This window comes from Mandrillus leucophaeus, unplaced genomic scaffold, assembly GCF_000951045.1.
Source record: "Mandrillus leucophaeus isolate KB7577 unplaced genomic scaffold, Mleu.le_1.0 Scaffold361, whole genome shotgun sequence".
Lineage (NCBI taxonomy): Eukaryota > Metazoa > Chordata > Mammalia > Primates > Cercopithecidae > Mandrillus > Mandrillus leucophaeus.
Window position 1 is genome coordinate 674,306 of NW_012103821.1, and position 19,041 is coordinate 693,346.

Below are 19,041 nucleotides of genomic sequence, written 5' to 3' on the forward strand. Positions count from 1 at the left end.
CCTCATGATCTGAAAGCTTCTTGCTTTTGCCCATTTGGTATGACATTGGCTGTGGGTTTGTCATAAATAGCTCTTATTATTTTGAGATACATTCCATCAATACCTATATATTGAGAGATTTTTTAGCATGAAGGAGTGTTGAATTTTATCAAATGCCTTTTTTTGAGACACAGTCTCACTCTGTTGCCCAGGCTGGAGTGCAGTCGTGTCATCTCACTGAGGCCTCTGCCTCCCAGGTTCAAGCAATTCTCCTGCCTCAGACTCCTGAGTAGCTGGGATTACAGGAGACCAGGAGACTGCCACTGCGCCCAGCAATTTTTTTTTTTTTTTTTTTTTGTATTTTTAGTAGAGATGGGGTTGCGCCATATTGGTCAGGCTGATCTCGAACTCCTGATCTCAGGTGATCCACCCATCTTGGCTTCCAAAATTGTTGGGATTACAGGTGTGAGCCACTGTGCCCAGCAGAGATATTTCTTATTCAAGTTCAAAATGGGTTGTAAAGCAGTAGAGACAACTCGCAACATCAGCAATGCATTTGGCCCAGGAACTGCTAATGAACGTACATTGCAGTGGTGGTTCAAGAAGTTTTACAAAGAAGATAGGAGCCTTGAAGGTAAGGAGTTTGGTGGCTAGCCATGAGAAGTTTACAATGACTAATTAAGAGCAGTCATTAAAGCTGATCCTCTTACAACTGTAGGAGAAGTTGCTGAAAAACTTCATATCAACCATTCTTCAGTCATTCAGCACTTGAAGGAAATTAGAAAGGTAGAAATCTCAATAAGTCAGTGCCTCATGATCTGAGCTAAAATAAAGATAAAACATCGTTTTGAAGTGTCATCTTCTCCTATTCTATGCAACACTGAACCATTTCTCAATTGGACTGTGACATGCAATTCATAGTGGATTTTATATGACAACTGGCAATGACCAGCTCAGTGGTTGGACTGAGAAGCAGCTCCAAAGCACTTCCCAAAGCCAAATTCTCACCAAAAAAAGGTCATGGTCACTATTTGCTGGTCTTCAGTCGGTCTGAATCACTACAGCTTTCTGAATCCCGGCAAAACCATTACATCTAAGAAGTATGCTCAGCAAATTGATGAGATGCACTGAAAACTATAATACTGGAAGTTGGCATTGGTCAACAGAAAGGGCCTAATTCTTCTCCACTACGATGCCTAACTGCACATTGCAGAATCAATGCTTCAAAAGTTGAATGAATTGGGCTACAAATTTTTGCCTCATCCACCATATTCACCTGACTTGTTGTTAACTGACTGCCATTCCTTCAAGCAGTTTGGCAACATTTTGTAGGAAAAATGCCTCCACAACCAGCAGGATGCAGAAAATGCTTTCCAAGAGTTTGTCAAATCCCGAAGCACAGATTTTTATGCTACGGGAATAAACAAACTTATTTCTTGTTGGCAAAAAATGTGTTGATTGTAAGATTTCCTGTTTTGATTAACAAAGATGTGTTTGAGCCTAGTTATAATGATTTAAAATTCATGATCAGAAGCTGCAATTACTTTGGCGCCAACCTAAGCCAGGTATGATGGTGCACACCTGTTATCCCTACCATGTTACCACAGCTAAGATGTCACAAGGTGATAGGAAGTTTTCAGCCCCATTACACTCCAATGGAGCTGATGGTATATGTGATTTGTTGGTGACCAAAACGTTGTTATGCAGTGCACATGTATTATTACGTGAGAGTCAGAAGGCAAGTTTCTATAAGTTCAAAAGTTATTATCTTAGGTAGTGTCCTAGAATGTCTTTTGGTTATTGTGCTCATATTAAGCAATTTTCAGCAAGAAGATACCTGAAAATGATGCACCATTCAGAAGTTCAACATTTAAATTGACTTATAGGGGACAAAAGAAGGGAGGAATATGTGGTCTTCAAAAAACAAGACAAACTACCAAAAAGCGTTCTGGAGAAATCAAACTAGTAGCATGGCAAGAGTAGACAAGCAGTTCATTGTAGGTGAAGAAAAATATTTTTAGAAATTACTTTTATGTTCATGAAATAACTATAAACTCATATTATTATTGTTTAGTTCTATTTAACATAAAATAAATTTTCGGTATAAAAATACTTTCAGAAAGCCACAGTGAATTTCAAAACGAAATCTTTGTAAAGACAGTATACCAGAATAAATAACTGTCCTAACAAAACAATGTTCAAATCATATGATAAACAAACAAAATAATAACAAAAACAAAAGGACAATTGAAAATGATTCTTTGTGGCAGAGAATTTCCAAAGTTTCTGGGGTTTTCTTTATGTTTGTGGGGTTTTCTTTGACCAGTATAAATTGTCTAAATTTTCATCCTCTTTTGGATTGTGACCGACATGTATTAAGGGGAGAAGTTATGGTACTAGTATGACATAAGCTTTATATTTTATGTCTATGTTGAATGTTGTTCTTACCCCAGCCAGAATTTTTTTTTTTTAACTAGATACATTTGACGACAATTCACAGCCGCTCCCTTCTCCAGAAAATGGTCCTTCCTAAGGAGACATCTTACCTTACCCAGAAAGTTTTCATGCCAACTTCTATCTCAACCAACACTAACTCAAGTGCAGATTTTGTGGTAAAGCTTTCCTGTAGAATCAGACTGAAAATAGTATTCATTCTTGCTACTCTTGAGCCATGGCAAATTTTCTTATGGGCCCATTTTATATAATCCATTTATAACACTGGATTACCCAAGAAGACAAGTTTGCTGTCATGGATATCTAACATGAATCACACTATCCACCTAATTGTTGAGAATGTCCTTCAGTGGCCCACCTTCTTAGGCTTACTCCCTTATGCCCATCTGCATTTCTGTTCCCCAAATTTCTTTGTTCCTGATCTTCCAGTGCTGTTTTTTCCTGATTCCTGAACAAATGGTCAAGCCATTTTCTACTTCCTGGAAGTCAGTGTATATCCATATATCAAACCATTTCTCCCTCTTAGACTTTTGGATGAACATAGTTACTGCTTGCAGCACTGCCTAAAGAAGATTTTCCTTCAACACTGATTTTCAGGGTATTGAGAAGTATTTCAGTGTTTTATGTTCTATATTTAAAGGGTTAGTATTAGGGTTACGTAAGGGGATGTTATAGAGTAAGAAGCTATTTCTTGCTATTGTCAATATAGGGTAATGGCTTACCTGTGAACTAGTCTCCAGTTCTTTTCCTCTCCATCAATAATTCAAAAGGAACGTTACCTTGAACCCCAAGGTTAAATTGAAGAATTATCAATACAACATATAGAGATGACATAGGAATCTGTGCTTCTCTAAATGTGTTTATTCATTCCCTCTGGATCTACTTGAGGCTGATCTTGAATATACTTTTTCCAATACACGATGAATTTTTGCTATGGTCACCTCTTCATAAAACATAGTGAGAATCTCTACTGGTCCCTATCATTTGTAATTGTTATCTGTTGGGTGTCAGTAATTGAATAAGAATATTTTTTTGCAACAGAAAATAGGACTGCTCCAGAACCTTGGAGGTATGCACTGTGACTCACTTGTTGCTGTTTACCAGAGACTTCATGGAATATTTTTGTCTACTCCAAAGACTTCCAGCACCTTCAAATATGCTGAAGAACAATTTGTAGGCTGAACCTGCTACAGAACTCTCTTCTTCTCTCCATCCTATTTGAACAGGCAGCTTCACCTGTTAATGAAGTCAGAGCAGCATTCCCAAATATTATATATTCTGCCTACGAACACAAAACAACTTCACTATGCCTTATTATTTTTCTTAGTTGGTGAAAGTGTGAAGCATAGCAACTTGGCCTTCATTTCAAAGGGAAGGTCCTGCCAGCTACAGCCACTAAACTCTTAAAACATTCACCAATGTACTCAGTCCCTAAATCTTTAATTACCATCTACCTTCTGACACATATATATCCTGATATAACATCTAGTATATTTTACACTTTCTGCTCATGGGATTCAATTACCATATATCATTAATATAATGAACCAATGTAATATTATAGTGAAATTTATGATGATGGAGATCTCTATGACTCTACTATGACACAGAAATGAAAGTTAAGAGAGCCCTGAAGCAAGAGGCTAAAGAAGTGCTGCTCTTCTTTCAAATTAAAATTTAAGTGCTTTTGACTCTCCCTTCCTATTAGAATCAAGGAAAAACATTTGCCAAATCAAGAAATGTCTATTAAGTACCAAGAGTTTTATCAGTGGCAATATCTGATTGCATTAGCTGTGGCAGAGCTATAATCAGATTAGGTTTACAAAACTCAACAGCTACCTGTCATAATCCATCTGGTTTTTATAAATGAAAGAAGTGAGTTGATATGATCGAGCCTACCACAATTAGATCTTTCAAGTTTTTGTTGATGAAGTCAGTATGTGCAATTTTTTGTGCAATATTAATTTTGGATTTATTATCTTGGCTTGAGTGAGGGAAAGATGTTGGGGTGTCTATTTGATCCCTTTTGCTACAATGATTATCACTTCTCAGATCAGGGAATTAATCCTTACTCCACAGGTGAGGATTACGCCAACCTGTGAATACACACACACACACACACACACGTACACACACACCAACCTGTGAATATGTATTTATGTATGTATGTATATGTGTATATGTGTGTGTGTGTGTGTGTGTGTATATATTTCTTTTTATTTTTTTTTAAGATGGAGTCTCACTCTGTCACCAAGCTGTAGTGGTGTGGCACAATCTCAGCTCACTGAAACCTCTGCCTCCCAGGTTCAAGCAATTCTCCTGCCACAGTAGTCAGAATAGCTGGGACTACAGGTGTGCACTACCATGGCCAGATAATTTTTGTATTTTTAGTAGAGATGGGGTTTCACTATATTGGCCAGAATGGTCTCAATCTCTTGACCTCGTAATCCACCCACTTCGGCCTCCAAAAGTGCTGAGCCACTGCGCCTGGCCTGTATATATATATATATTTATAAATTATATGTTTATAAACTGAGAAAATACTCACACACTGGATTCAGAAACACAATGTAATAGCTTTGAAGTAGTTTCTATCACTAGGTCTCCATAAGCTTCTACTGTAACTCAAAGATTACCCTGACCCTTTGGATTGCTATTAGTGTTAGTTCAGAACTCCTATCTAAAAGAAATAAACAATGTGGCTATTCTCCCTTCCTTATTGAATAATTGTTCCATGAAATTATTACAGATTCTTTTGTAAAAACAAAGAATTATTTACCATTTCTATTTGTAGCAGAATTATAGGATCCATTCCTTATCAAGAGAAAAATAATCTCAGTATCAAGGTCTAAGTCTCTGAACTTACTTGCATCTGGACAATGTGTGAGGGAGAGCAGCATCTCATATCAGTCTCTGCTAGCCATAATTAATTTTATTATTTATTATGTAAATTAAGCAACTTTCCAATTGACTAACACTCTATCTTGCCCTTACTGACACCATGATCTATGACCTTTACCCTAAATTGAGATTGTATTCATAACAGAATTTTAATTTTGATATGTTTACTGTCTCCGAAATGCAGCCAGGGCTTCACAGCTGAGGACAATAGCAAATGGACTCTCAAACTATATGAAGTAAACTAAGAGAAATATTTTCCTTACTCCCTAACCAGTCTACATATAAACACTGAAATAAAGGCCTCAAGGGAATTGAATGAAATAGGACTTTTCATGTTATGTGTTACTAGCTTAGAGGGCTTCCTCTGTTATCTCTACCACAACAGAAACAGAATGAGAAAGCCAAGGCAAAAAACACATATATAGAAGTTAATGTGACTAAAAGAAGGAGGAATTGAGCTTCAAGAATTTACAGATCTCTTCTGATACAATAAAACAGACTAGTAATGAGAGGGTAAAACAAAAGCATGATCCTAGCATCTGTCACAAGGACTTTCAACATACATGTAGAGGCCGGGTGCGGTGGCTCACACCTGTAATCCCAGCACTTTGGGAGGCTGAGGCGGATGGATCACCTGAGGTCAGGAGTTCAACACCAGCCTGGTCAACATGGTGAAACCCTGTCTGCACTAAAAATACAAAAATTAGCCGGGAGTAGTGGTGGGCATCTGTAATCCCAGCTACTCGGGAGGCTGAGGCAGGAGAATGGCTGGAGCCCAGGAGGCAGAGGTTGCAGTGAGCCGAGGTCATGCCACTGCACTCCAGCCTGGGTGAATGAGCGAGACTCTGTCTCAAACAACAAAAACAAAAACAAACAAAAAATGTGAAGAAAGAGATTGATATCTACTTCCTGTTGGGAGAATTGTGAAGGCAAAATCCTACTGAAGCAGTCTACAGGGGCTTGCAGAAGGGCAAAAGCAGTGGTTAGAGAAGCCTGTACTCACAGTTCTTGGCATGACTAGGAAGTATGAATGTCCGGTGACTGACATGAAAAGAAGTCTGCCTTATGCTTTCTTAATGGGGGCTTTTCAAGGGGTTGTTAGCTTCTAGAAACCAAAGCTCACTGAATTTCCAAGAAGGTCAGCCTATGTATCGCCTGTTTCAGAAAGCAATGTGGTAAAAAAGGCCACATGGGTTTTCAAAAGAATCCACCAATATTCTGCAAGAAAAACCTAGAGTTCCAATGCCTGTTGTAATAGCAACATAATAAACTCAGTTACTACTAATTGGGTCCTGGCCTGTTTGGCACTCTAAATTTGTTTATGATTTACTAATGAAAGTAGTAGTATGTGAAGTCACTTCTTGCTAACTTTCTTTCTTTCTTTTTTATTTTTATTTTTTGTTTGAGACGGAGTCTTGCTCTGTCTCCTAGGCTGGAGTGCAGTGGTGTGATCTCCGCTCACTGCAAGCTCCGCCTCCCAGGTTCACACCATTCTCCTGACTCAGCCTCCTGAGTAGCTGGGACTACAGGAATGCGCCACCACGCCCAGCGAATTTTTTGTATTTTTAGTAGAGATGGGGTTTCACCATGTTGGCCAGGCTGGTCTCGAACTCCTGACCTCAGTGATCCGCCCGCCTCCGCCTCCCAAAGTGCTGGGATTACAGGTGTGAGCCACAGCACCCAGCCTTCTTGCCAGCTGTCTAAATTTGTTTATGATTGAATAATGAAATCTGTTAAATTTGTTTATGATTGACTAATGAAAGCAATAGCATGTGAGATCTCTTCTTGCCAACTTTCTTCCCAAGAAAAATGGTACATAATATTTTAGTTTTCTTCATTGAGAGAGAAGACTCTGTGGAAAGCCAGAACAAAAAGCTCCAGATGATTGATCATGCCTTGTTGCCCCCCATATGTGCATATGGGCATTACTCTGTCAGACATTTCTATCATTTCTCATTTAGGTGTATGATTTTACTTTTGATTTAGGAAACCTAAGGGAAACGTTAGCCTAAATGTCCCAGGGAGAGATATAGTAATTTGGATATTAGAAATAGTACTCGATCCCATTTTAAACCCAGGGTAGTTGCCAAGACTGAATGGTTCAGATATAAACTAAGCACTGGAACTGGGTTTTAATCACCAGGTACATACCAAGGTGAAAGCTCTTTTAATACCATCTAAAAGTCCAGGGCTGAGGGGTTCCCTGAAAGGTATCTGCTTACAGATTTGAGTAATTTTGTAAATGTGTGCACCACATAGAGCCTTTTGAAGTTCAAGAGAACGATATATTTGTAAACTCTTCACAACTAGAAGCCTACTAGGGATTACGGTACCAGAGATGACCACTTCTGGTCTAATGGTGTTCTTTCGTAGCCAAAATTGCAATACAAAAGAAAAGAAGAAGGAAGGTCATTCAGGATATCTAAACATCTTGGGTACCATTATTGTACATTTAAAACCTCAGAAAGGTAGTGCTCTTCATATACTTTTCCATTTCTTTTAAATTTTAGAGGAAACACATGCCCAGTTTAATGCCCTTCTTCCTCTCCTCCACATTTTAACGTATTGTTGGTTAAATTGACACATCTCCTGAAACAATGTTTTTATCCACAATCTCTTAGGTATAATATTGTTTCCCCAGTTGTGTTCACTTAGACCTTGTCATATACTATTTACCTATTATGCTTATTTTCCTTAATAAGCCCTGGTTATATTAATTGTTTTTTAGTCAATTGTGTGTACCAGAAAAGATAAACATTTATTCTTGAACTTATTACAGTGGAATCAAGTTAACTTGAGCAGTTAATTGATCGAATGATTAGGAAAACTAAAGTAATATCCAAATTAATGTAATTTTAAAACATGTTTAGAAAAAAATGCCATAGTTAATTAAAATCAAGAGCAAAATATGCTGTTTTTTATTAAAAGTGTATCTCAAACATATTCTATAATTTTTTGAAGTGACATATAAGAGAAAAATTACTTACACTGGGCTATGTAAATAAATTTTGATGTGATTCCATACAACTTCTTAGAAGCAGAAATAAATGTTATCATCCTATATCTAGTTACTTGCGGGATTTTGTCAGTGTAAGTTATACATTCATCTCTATTGACACCTAAAAAATGTATTGTTAGATAGTTTCACAGCAATAAATGGTTTTTTTTAAAGAAAAATAGAATACTGAGGTCTGTAACAATCATTATATTAATTCTTCAGGTTTCATGATTTATGAAGAATATATGATATATACAAACATTCCCCGGTTTTTATTTCTGTGTTACTGTCATTGCTTAATATTTACATCATGGTAAATTAACAGGTGAAAACATAAAATGGATATCAAAACTCCATTTATAATATGAATAAACTAAGAGATCAGAGGTTGTTGACTGTAACATTACTTTCTACTTCCTTTTTGTAGATTTTTCAACCTCAGCTTAAACATTTCCAAATGTCTAAGTCCTTCTACACATTTATATAAACTCTTCTGCACACAGATCTTAAGTTTATTAAGAAATGAGACTGTGGCTTGGAACTTTCAGACTACCTGTGGCATCTGCCACATGGAGATCTCTAAAAATAATAATGTTTGTGGAATAAATAAGTATATATGTCAGATGCTTATTTACTCCATTTATTTATTCCGCAAACATAGCGTTTCAATAATGGTCTGCTGGTCTTCTTTGAGTTAGATAGTGCTATGAACATTTCCATAGATATTTATTGTAGTTTAAAATAAATGTGACTTTTAAAACATCTGCTTTCATTTGTCTATGACTATAATGATACAAAAAGTGAAAGAAGAACTAAAATAAAGATAACTAGAAAAAAGCAAAAAAGAATTCCTCTAAAGTATCTTTTTATTACAGTTCTCTTTGATTTCATTTAACAATAAAGTGTTTGTAAAAATATGTTAATTACCCTGCTACTGAGGAAGCGCAGACACATTATTCATGGATTGCTATAGTAACTCTCTTCAGTATTAATTGGATATGTGTATTTTGTTCAACACCTTACAGTACCACAAAATAGAAAACGTTTAAGTTTGTGTATATCCAGAAAAGAAGTAATTTAGTTTGGTTTATCTTTAGTTTTCATTGACTAATAGAATTTGAAAATTAATCTGTCAAGAGTTTTAAGGAAAATAAATGTCTTCAGAGCTAAGTTTCTACTCAGTGGAGGCACCAGAGTATAGTTTAAAGGAAATTTTCACCCCATACTCTTCAGCAGGCACCATGAAACATTTTTTTAAAAAGTGTGTCTGCCACATTGTGATGTCTACATGGTAAATCATTACACTTTGTAATTCTGGCTTAGCAACAAACGGATATCATTAGCTTAAGTAGCATATTACCTTCACTGGAGCATCACTTTATAAACTGCCTCTTTGATCACAATATTGCCAAGTTTCCCCCCGCCTCCATTTTGGATATTCCCATCGACAAGAAAGTGTGACATTATTGCTGAGTTTTTTAAAACACATAACAAGATTAAAACTCCTCTTTTGAATGCCCCATTACAGGAAAACTACAGAAAAATTCCTCAGTAGATTTGCTAGTGCCATTTGTCTCTTTTCCCTGTCCTTGCATTTCCTACTTAAACCACTCCAATCATGATTCCACTCCTAGCTTTCTGCCTGCTCTTATCAGGTTAGTAATGGCCGCAATGGGGTAAATAACGGAGTAATCTTCAGTCCTGTTCTTCACTGAGCAATCCTAGGTTGCAGCAGCTATCTACTAAGCTCTAGCTCTCTGCTAAGCTGGGGAAGAAAATGAACCTCAGACACAGTGGCTAATGCCTTCACGCTCTGCTAGTACTTTCACTTAATCCCTCTATTACAACACTTTTGTCTTAAGCCTGTCCCATATGCCCCGTGGATGCTTCCCAAACAACGGGGAATGGAGACAGTGGTTATATGGCCCAGCTTCTATTCTTTGTATGATGTTTTGGAAGTGTCTGTATAGCCAAGCTTCTTTTGCCTATATGAGTACCCTCAATAACCGATGCTTTATTCGCTTTTTCTCCTATTTCAGACTTTCTTTACTTTTATTACTCCTCATTACTAACATCACCTTCCCCCAATTCTACTTTACCAAATTCTTGTGTCACGTTGTGTTTTCAAGGGAACTGCAAAGTGTCACGTATACCCGTCTCTCTTCACTTACTAAATGTTTAATTAATGTGTTTTGTCTGATTTCATCTCCTTTCCTCCTGCAAGAAGGGAAGCTCCATAAGGAAAGGTTTAACTGTATTGCTTTGTGTAATAATAGAACCTGGTATATAGTAGTTCCTAATTTGTTAAGTGAATGAATAAATTTAAGTTACACATTTTTTAAAAGTATTGTTACTGGGGTAAAATAATTTAAATTTAAATTTTAACAATCGCTATAAAATTGTCCTTTGAAAATACACCCCTTTAAGATACTACAAACCTTGATATCAACAGCACTGGCTAAAACAATTTTTATTATTTATTTGTCAATGTCATGGGAAAAAAAACACTTTTCCAGTATTTTAACTTAAATTTCATCAATCACTAATAATTAAGCTATGGTTTTAAATATTTAGCTTTAATTTATTTTCATGGGGTAAATGCTACTTGCTAAGAGCTATAAAAGTTATAAAAATTATTTCAATTCTCTCATAACTCTATATGATAGATGCTATTATAATCCCAATTTTAGTTACTGGGAAACTGGGGTAAGTAAATTGTTTAAGGTTATACAGTTGAATTATGCAGTTGAACCCACCACCCTAGCTCTGGCATCTAAGCTCTCAGCCACTACATTGCATTTCTATTTTTCTACTTGATTCTTATTTTTCTTAGCGATAGATTTAATTTTCAAAACCATACAAAGTAGACAAAAAGAAAAAAAAAACATTTAGGAGTTTTTGAGGGAGAAAAGAATACTTGATGCTTTGCTTGCATCAGTAACTATTATGTTTGATCTTTTTTGTTTTTGTTTTTCCAAAGAGAAACCAAACAAGATCTTAAATTAGATAGAATCAAGTTTCCTGTTTCTTTTATATAATTTTTAAAAATATATATTATTATTGCCGCTGTTTACAGCACAGTGATCATTTCTAAATAATCTCTCTGTACTCTTCAATTCCCAGGATTCTGGAGACTATTCAGAACTTTGCATAATAAATTACGTCTCTCCAAAGAGAATAACCCATTTTAAAATCCTGATGGTCTAAGTAAATGAAGCCATATTTGTTCTCTTTAAAATTGTGATTATTGTTGGCGCCATCTATTCATCTTAAAGGTGTAAATAAGGACTACAACAATTCACACTCCAGAGAAAAGTTGAATGTGATGGCCTTTAGTGGTCTCAAAAATTGGAAAGACCAAAACAAGATTCATTGAAGCAGCCACACTGATTCTTCATTTCTGTATTACTTTTGTTCAGCTTATTAATTGCTTACTTAAAGCAAGCACGGACATATATATCGCCTGTGGAAACTGAAGCTCATATAATTTCAGAAGTCCTCTTTAGTTAAAAAAAGACATAAGTAAATACAAAGTTAAGTGATAAAATTAATATATATTAGTAGGGAAAAAGAAATAACATCAAATTACAAGAGCTGTGAAATTACAGCCTTTTTTCCTTTCGTGTCACCTAAGGACCTTTTTGACGAACACAAGAAAGGTTGTCTTTGAAATGCCTCTGGACTGCAACCTGGCTTTCCCTCCTAGCTTCAAATGCTATTCCATCACCGGAGTGCTCTCACAGTATCCCTGGAAGTGAAAAGCCCTGAGCCAGAACTTTTATCAGCTTTTCAGTAAAATTATCTCTGCTTAAAATTAATTCTTTGAGTTACTAAACCATGTCCTAAAATCTTGACTGTCAGTTGTCACACACATTGGTCTTCTATGTGACCTCCCACATCATCCTACAATTTTATTTTTTGTCTTCTCAGATAATTCCGGTCGCAAGTGAAATACTTAATCAAAGGTCTTCTCTGATCTTTCCTACTGGTACTAGGAAAGTGCTCTTTTCATATGTTTCTGTAACTCTCAGCCCTCGCCTTTTTAACACACTCATGTTTACTATTTTGATATTGATATTTCCCACCACACGTAAATTCATCATAGAACCTCTCCATCTCCTGCACATTATCTTATATATAGTGGGAGTCTGAATCAATGCCTTGAAATTAATTAGTTGCTAGTACTAGTTAGGGTAAAGAAGTGGCCTTTAGTAGGTCCTCAATACAATATTTAATTCGTATGCTTTTATCCTGATTTTCTGAGGGTCTTTATCATAATCTGCACAGCAAATGTAATGAAAAGCCTTTACAGCAAAGTATAACTCTCTCCTACTCAAGGAGAAAACATAAGCCATTTAGATAGGAAACTCGAAGGAGGCTATGTGCTTCTTTACCTTCATTAGCATCTTTATTTCAATCTGTAAGATGATAATATTCAGCATTAAGATACAATAAAGAATATGGGGAGAAGTTTAGCAGAATCATGGATTATGCAGTAGCAAACAGTCGCTTACTGATGAGGATCTAACTTGACTTCAGTGTTTGACTTGAATTTTACTTATTCTTGGAGCATATGACATCGGTGTCCTCTAAGTCAAATATCTGTATGTTTTTACCCATTTTGCATTATACACACTGCTGCTCCTCTTCATTAACATAGATAATTGAGAAGTGACATACATATTTAAAGACTTTTCTTAGGGCATTTTGAGGTCTAATGATGAGATTAAACTATCTAGAAAATGTATTTGTCTAATAACTCATTAAAAGTAGTACTACTATGACCTTTCCTTTTGGCCTTTGTGTCATCAAATAAAACTAGTGAATTTCTAAGTTGTCTAGTTACCAAAAGAGTGCTAATTCAAAAGAGAACAAACTCTAGATTTACAGAGAATTAGAATTCTTTTGTTGCGCTAAATGGAGTGCATCATTAATCGCAATGAACCTTAAAAGGAAATGAAGCTGAATCAAGATTGAGTAATGAAAAAACCGGGAGAGTATGGCTTCCATCCTGAATAATTAATCAGCAAAGAACTGTGCCAGATTTGAGAAGTCCATGGGATGAAATTAATGTTTTGGATTGTTTTTTGTTTAGTTATACACACAGGGGTATGTGTACACACATGTATGTACATATATATTAACTTTACTCATTTATAGTTACGACCTTTTCAAAAATTAATGATGAAATCTCTCTTTTGTGCTTCTTTTTTTTTTTTTTTTTGCAGTATTATTCCATTGTGTGTTCATGGATAAACGAAACACTGAGAATGTATAAATATTTCTACCAATAGAAAGAAAACTCTACTACCATCAATTAGCAGAAAATCTTACAGGAGTCTAAGTAATATCTCACTTCTATAAACATTTTTAAAAAAGGAAATAAAGGTAAAATATTTCTACCCAGAGCCAAGAATAATTCCTGGCATACAGTAAGTGCTCTATATGTAAATGTTAAGTGGATAAATTCAGAAGCTGAGAATTCTGTATGTAAAATATTACCCAACATAAATTCAGATTCTGGTTTCTTAACTAGTTTATTCTGCATAGACACTTAGGTAAATAGCTTTTTTAAGGGCAAGCAGGTCTCCTTTTAACCTCACTTCCAGCTCTTCTGTTTATGAACAATTCTGAATCACAAGCTCAATGTCTGTCATTAATAAGTATAACACCTTCCTCATAACCAATTTTCTCTCATAAAAAAGATCATAGTTTTAGCTCCAAGCAGATGTAGGTTTAAATTGTAGCTATTTTTCTTACTAATTCGGATCTTATGTATTTTTAATAGCAGCTTTATTGAGTTATAATTGATATATTATAAAATTTACTCTTTCACAGTGTACAATTCGGTGGGTTTTAATATATTTGTAGAGTTGTGCAATGATCAACAATATCTAATTTCAGAATGTTTCCATCCATCTCAAAAGAAACTCTGTAGCCATTAGCAGATATTCCCCATTCCATCCTCCTCTGGGCCCCCGGAAAATACTAATCTACTTTCTGTCTCCAGAAATTTGTCTGTTTTATACAAATTTCTTAGGACTTTCTAAATACAAGTTTATGTTATCTGCAATTCTTAGGACTTTCTAAATGCAAGTTTATGTTATCTGCAAATTGAAATGGTTTTCATTTCTTCTTTTTCAATCTAGATGCCTTTTATTTCTTTATCTTGGGTAATATTCCAGGATAGAATTTACAGCAAAATGTACAAGAGAAGTGGTGAGAACCTACATCTTTGTCTTGTTCCTTACCTTAGGGAAAAAGCATTTGGTCTTTCACCATTAAGCATGATGTTAATTGTGGATTTGTCATAGATGTCATTTACCATGTTAAGGAAGTTCTCCATCCCTATCGGTTGAGTGTTAGTATCATTAAATGTTTTTTAATTTTGTTAGGTGCTTTTTCTGCACTTAAGCTAATCTTTTCAAAGTACCAACATTTGGTTTAGTAGATTTCTCTATTGTTTTGCCATTTCTGTTTTACATATTTCCACTCTGTATAATTTATTTCCTTTTGCTGCCTTGGCTTTAGTTTGATCTTTTTCTTTTCTTTTATTTATTTATTTATGTATTTATTTATTTATTTATTTATTTATTTTATTTTATTTTTTTTGTGAGAGGGAGTCTCGCTCTATCGTCAGGCTGGAGTTTCAAGCTATTCTCCTGCCTCAACCTCCTGAGTAGTTGGGATTACAGGCACGTGCCACAACGGCCAGCTAATTTTTGTATTTTTAGTAAAGACAGGGTTTCACCATGTTGGTCAGGATGGTCTCGATCTCCTGACCTTGTGATCTGCCCACCTTGGCCTCCCAAAGTCCTGGGATTACAGGTGTGAGCCACCATGCTCAGCCAGTTTGATCTTTTTCTAATCGTGAGGTAGAAAATACGTTTTTAGACTTTAAATCTTTTTGTTTTTATTAGTAGTTGTCAGCAGTATGCTTCCCCCTATGTACTGCTTTGATTGCATTCTCTAAGTTTTGATTTACTGTGTTTCATTTTCATTAATCCCAAGGTGTGTTTTAATTTTCCTTGTAATTCCTTCTTTACAAGAAGAAGTTTGGTTACTTAGGCATGTGCTATTTAATTTCTTTATATTTCAAATTTCTCAAATTTCTGTTATTGATTTCTTTTTTTAATTGATTTCTAATTTATATTTTTTGTGGTAGGGAAAAGGTACCTTTTATAATATCAATCATTTTAAACTTTTCAAGGTCTTCTTTCTATGGCCTAACATATAATGTATCTTGGTGAATGTTCTAGGGGTATTTGAGAATAATGTATATTCTGCTGTTGTTGGGTGTTCAACAGGTAATTCTTAGCTATAGTTTGGTTTATAATGTTGTTAAAAGCTCCTATTTTCTTACTGATATTATATCATTAAGTTATTTTTATCATTGAAAGTTAGGTTTAGAATCTTCAATTATTATTCAATTCTCAATTTCTCTCTTCATTTATATTTGTTTTGGCATCAAATATTTTAGAACTGTCTTGTTAGGTGCATATTTGTTTATAATTTTTATATCTTCCAGACAGATTGACATTTTGATCATGAAACCTTCATCTTTGCCTATAGTAACATTTTTCTTAATGTCTATTTTGTCTTCTGCAGTATATTCACTCACTCAAGTGCTCCTTTGTTTACTATTTGCATGATATATCTTTACTATCCTTCCACTTTCAACCTGTTTGCATTAATGAGCCATCATTTTAGAAATTATTACTGGTCAGGTGTGGTGGCTCACACCTGCAATCCTAGCACTTTGGGAGGCCAAAGTGGGAGGATCACCTGAGGTCAGGAGTTTGAGACCAGCCTAGCCAACATGGTGACACTCCATCTCTAGTAAAAATACAAAAAGTAGCCAAGCATGGTGGTAGGCACCTGTAATCCCAGTGGCTCTGGAGGCTCAGGCAGGAGAATCACTTGAACCCGTGAGGCGGAGGTTGCAGTGAGCCGAGATCACACCACTGCACTCCAGTCTAGGTGACAGAGTGAGACTCTGTCTCAAAACTAAAAACTAAAAAATAAATACATAAGTTAATAATAAAAAGATTATTACTGTCATGTTTTACCTTTGATTGGTGTATTTAATCCATTAATATTTTGTATAATTCCTGAAAAAATGAGAATTTCATCTGCCATTTTACTACTTGTGTGTCATATTTTTGTTCCCATTTTCCTCCATCACTGCTTTTCCCTCTGAAAGTAGGTGTTTTTAGTGTATCCTTCAATTCTCCTGTTGTTTGATTTTTTTTTGAGTTGTTTTCTTATTAATTGATCTAGGCATTACAATTAATCTTAATTTCAAAAAATCCACTTTGAATTAGCACCAATGTAGTTTAAATAGTATAAAGTCTTTGTTTCTATATAGCTTTGTTCCCTCTCACCTTTGCCTTAATGCTTTTATTATTATTCAAATTAAATGCTGATAAATTATAAGGTCATCAACCCAGTTTTATAATCATTGCTTTATGCATTTGTCATTTTAGTCAGATGGGAGAAACAATGATTTGCAAACTAGTAGGCATTTATAAGGGATTTTGTATCCAGTTATGTAATTATCTTTACTAGTGTTACTTTTTTTGTGAGTGAATTCTAATTGATGTCCATTTTTCTTTCATTTCAGTTTAAATTAGTCCCTTTAGTATTTCTTCCCTGGCCAGTCCAGAAGCAGTTCTCTCAGTTTTTTCTTTCCCTGAAAACATCTTAATTTCTTTTTTATTTTTAGAGAATAGTTTCACTGGATAAAGAATTTTTGATGACAGTTCTTTTTCTTTTAGTATTTAAATATGTGATCCGTCTGCCTTCAGGCTTTTATGGTTTTTGATGAGAAGTCAACTGTTAATTTTATCAAGGATCACTTGTATGTGATTATTTTCCTCTTGATAGTTTCAATACTCTCTCTGCCATTAACTTGCAATAGTTTGACTGTGGTATTGTTACCAGAAAGAAGGTCTTGAATATGAGTTTTACAGGTTCTTGGCATATTGAATAAAGAATTGAACAAAACACACAAACAAAGCAACAAAGTAATGAAACAGCAAAAGCAGTGATTTATTGAAGTGAGATTACACTCCACCGGGTGGGAGAAGGCTGAGCAAGTGGCTCAGAAAACTTGGTTGCAAACTTTTCTGGGGTTTAATTACCCCTTAGAGGTTTCCTATTGGTTAACAGCTATGTGAATAAAGGATTTGGCCTGTGGCCAAGTAGAGTTCGAAGTAGATTAACCTGTGGTCAACCATAGGCTGAGCTGGCACCCTATGCAAATGAAGGAGTGACCCATGACCAACCAGAGGTGCTTTCCATTGGTGACACAGTGGAGTGGGGTGGTTTATAGGGGAAATGTCTTTTGGTCCCTTGTTAGTTGGGCATGGAGACGCAGGGTTTTCCCTCTGCTCAAGGTCCAGGGAGTTGGCACAAACTGGCTTTAGGTTTCCTGTCTCCAGACCATGTTATCCTGACTCATTTCCCACTGAGAGACATGATCCCCATAAGTATTTATGGGAGGCAGAGGGACCAATGATCTTTCTTCTGCAACTGTTTCATGCTGATTAGGGCATAGTTCTTACCTATTGGGGACCATAGAACTCTTTCCCTGCTCTGTCTGGTGGAAACAGGGTAGCTTCTTGATGGTGGAGGAAGGCATTATCACCCACAACTGGTCGGAAACCCTACGCAAGCATCATACAAACATGGAATTGCTTTAAGGGGGAAAGTAAAAAATTGATTAACATTTTAAACAAGATTGGACCAAAAGTTAAGGCTAACAGTATTGGTAATAATTGGTACTACCAAAGGAAGTAATGTAGATAGTAACCAGTATTGCCAAGGTCCTGTGAGAGTTCTCAAAGACTCAGATTTATTTGCCTGGGTAGTGATATTCCTAATATATTCTTGTACTAAACCAGACTGACATAAAAGCAACAATCTTCTTTTAAATATAGACAAGTTCCTCCTTGTCTGGCTGTGAGGAAGTCTAAGGCTCTTTGATTTTGTAGGACTGCCATGGTCAGGGAGTCCAGCTGTTGTTGAAGTCTAGTGAGGTCCTCTGCTATTTTTTGGAGGTATATCACAGTTTCTTTAGGCAGCTTATGCTGGATTCCCAAGGCTCCTCCTCCTGTAGCCGACCCTGCTATGCCCACCATGGCAGATAATATTAAGCCTAGAGGGACAGCGGTCTGCTCAGTGATAGATTTTGTGATGTTGGTACATGGGGAAAGAGAGAGATGTGTTGGCCCACGCAAAAGTTAAATAAGGGGAAATGTTGGCGATGGAATATTTTCCCTTCCTTTGTGATGGAAATTGTAAATATGCTGAAGAACCACAAATCCAAAAATTTCCTTGTGAAGGTGAAATTTGAGCTGCAAAACTGTTTTGTAGTAAAGTTGTAAAAGTTGGGGGATTTTGTTTCAGGTTATCTTGGCTATAAGCGATAAATTTTGTGCAGCCAGGTTTGTGCAGTGGTTACGGGGTCTGGTAGGGGATGGTAAATTTGGCTGGTATTTTTGAGTTCTTTGAATTGGAGTACTCTTTTAGGATCCCCTCAGAAGGGGACAAGACAAGACATATTGGCAATTTTCAAATAATACACTGAGATAGGGTGAATACAGGTAACCTGCATGAGGGCAGCCAGAGTAGAAACTAGAAGTTTTAGTTTTGTCAACAGGAAAGAGGGGCTGTGTTGGTCCAGGGACCTGATAAAGCAGAAAATT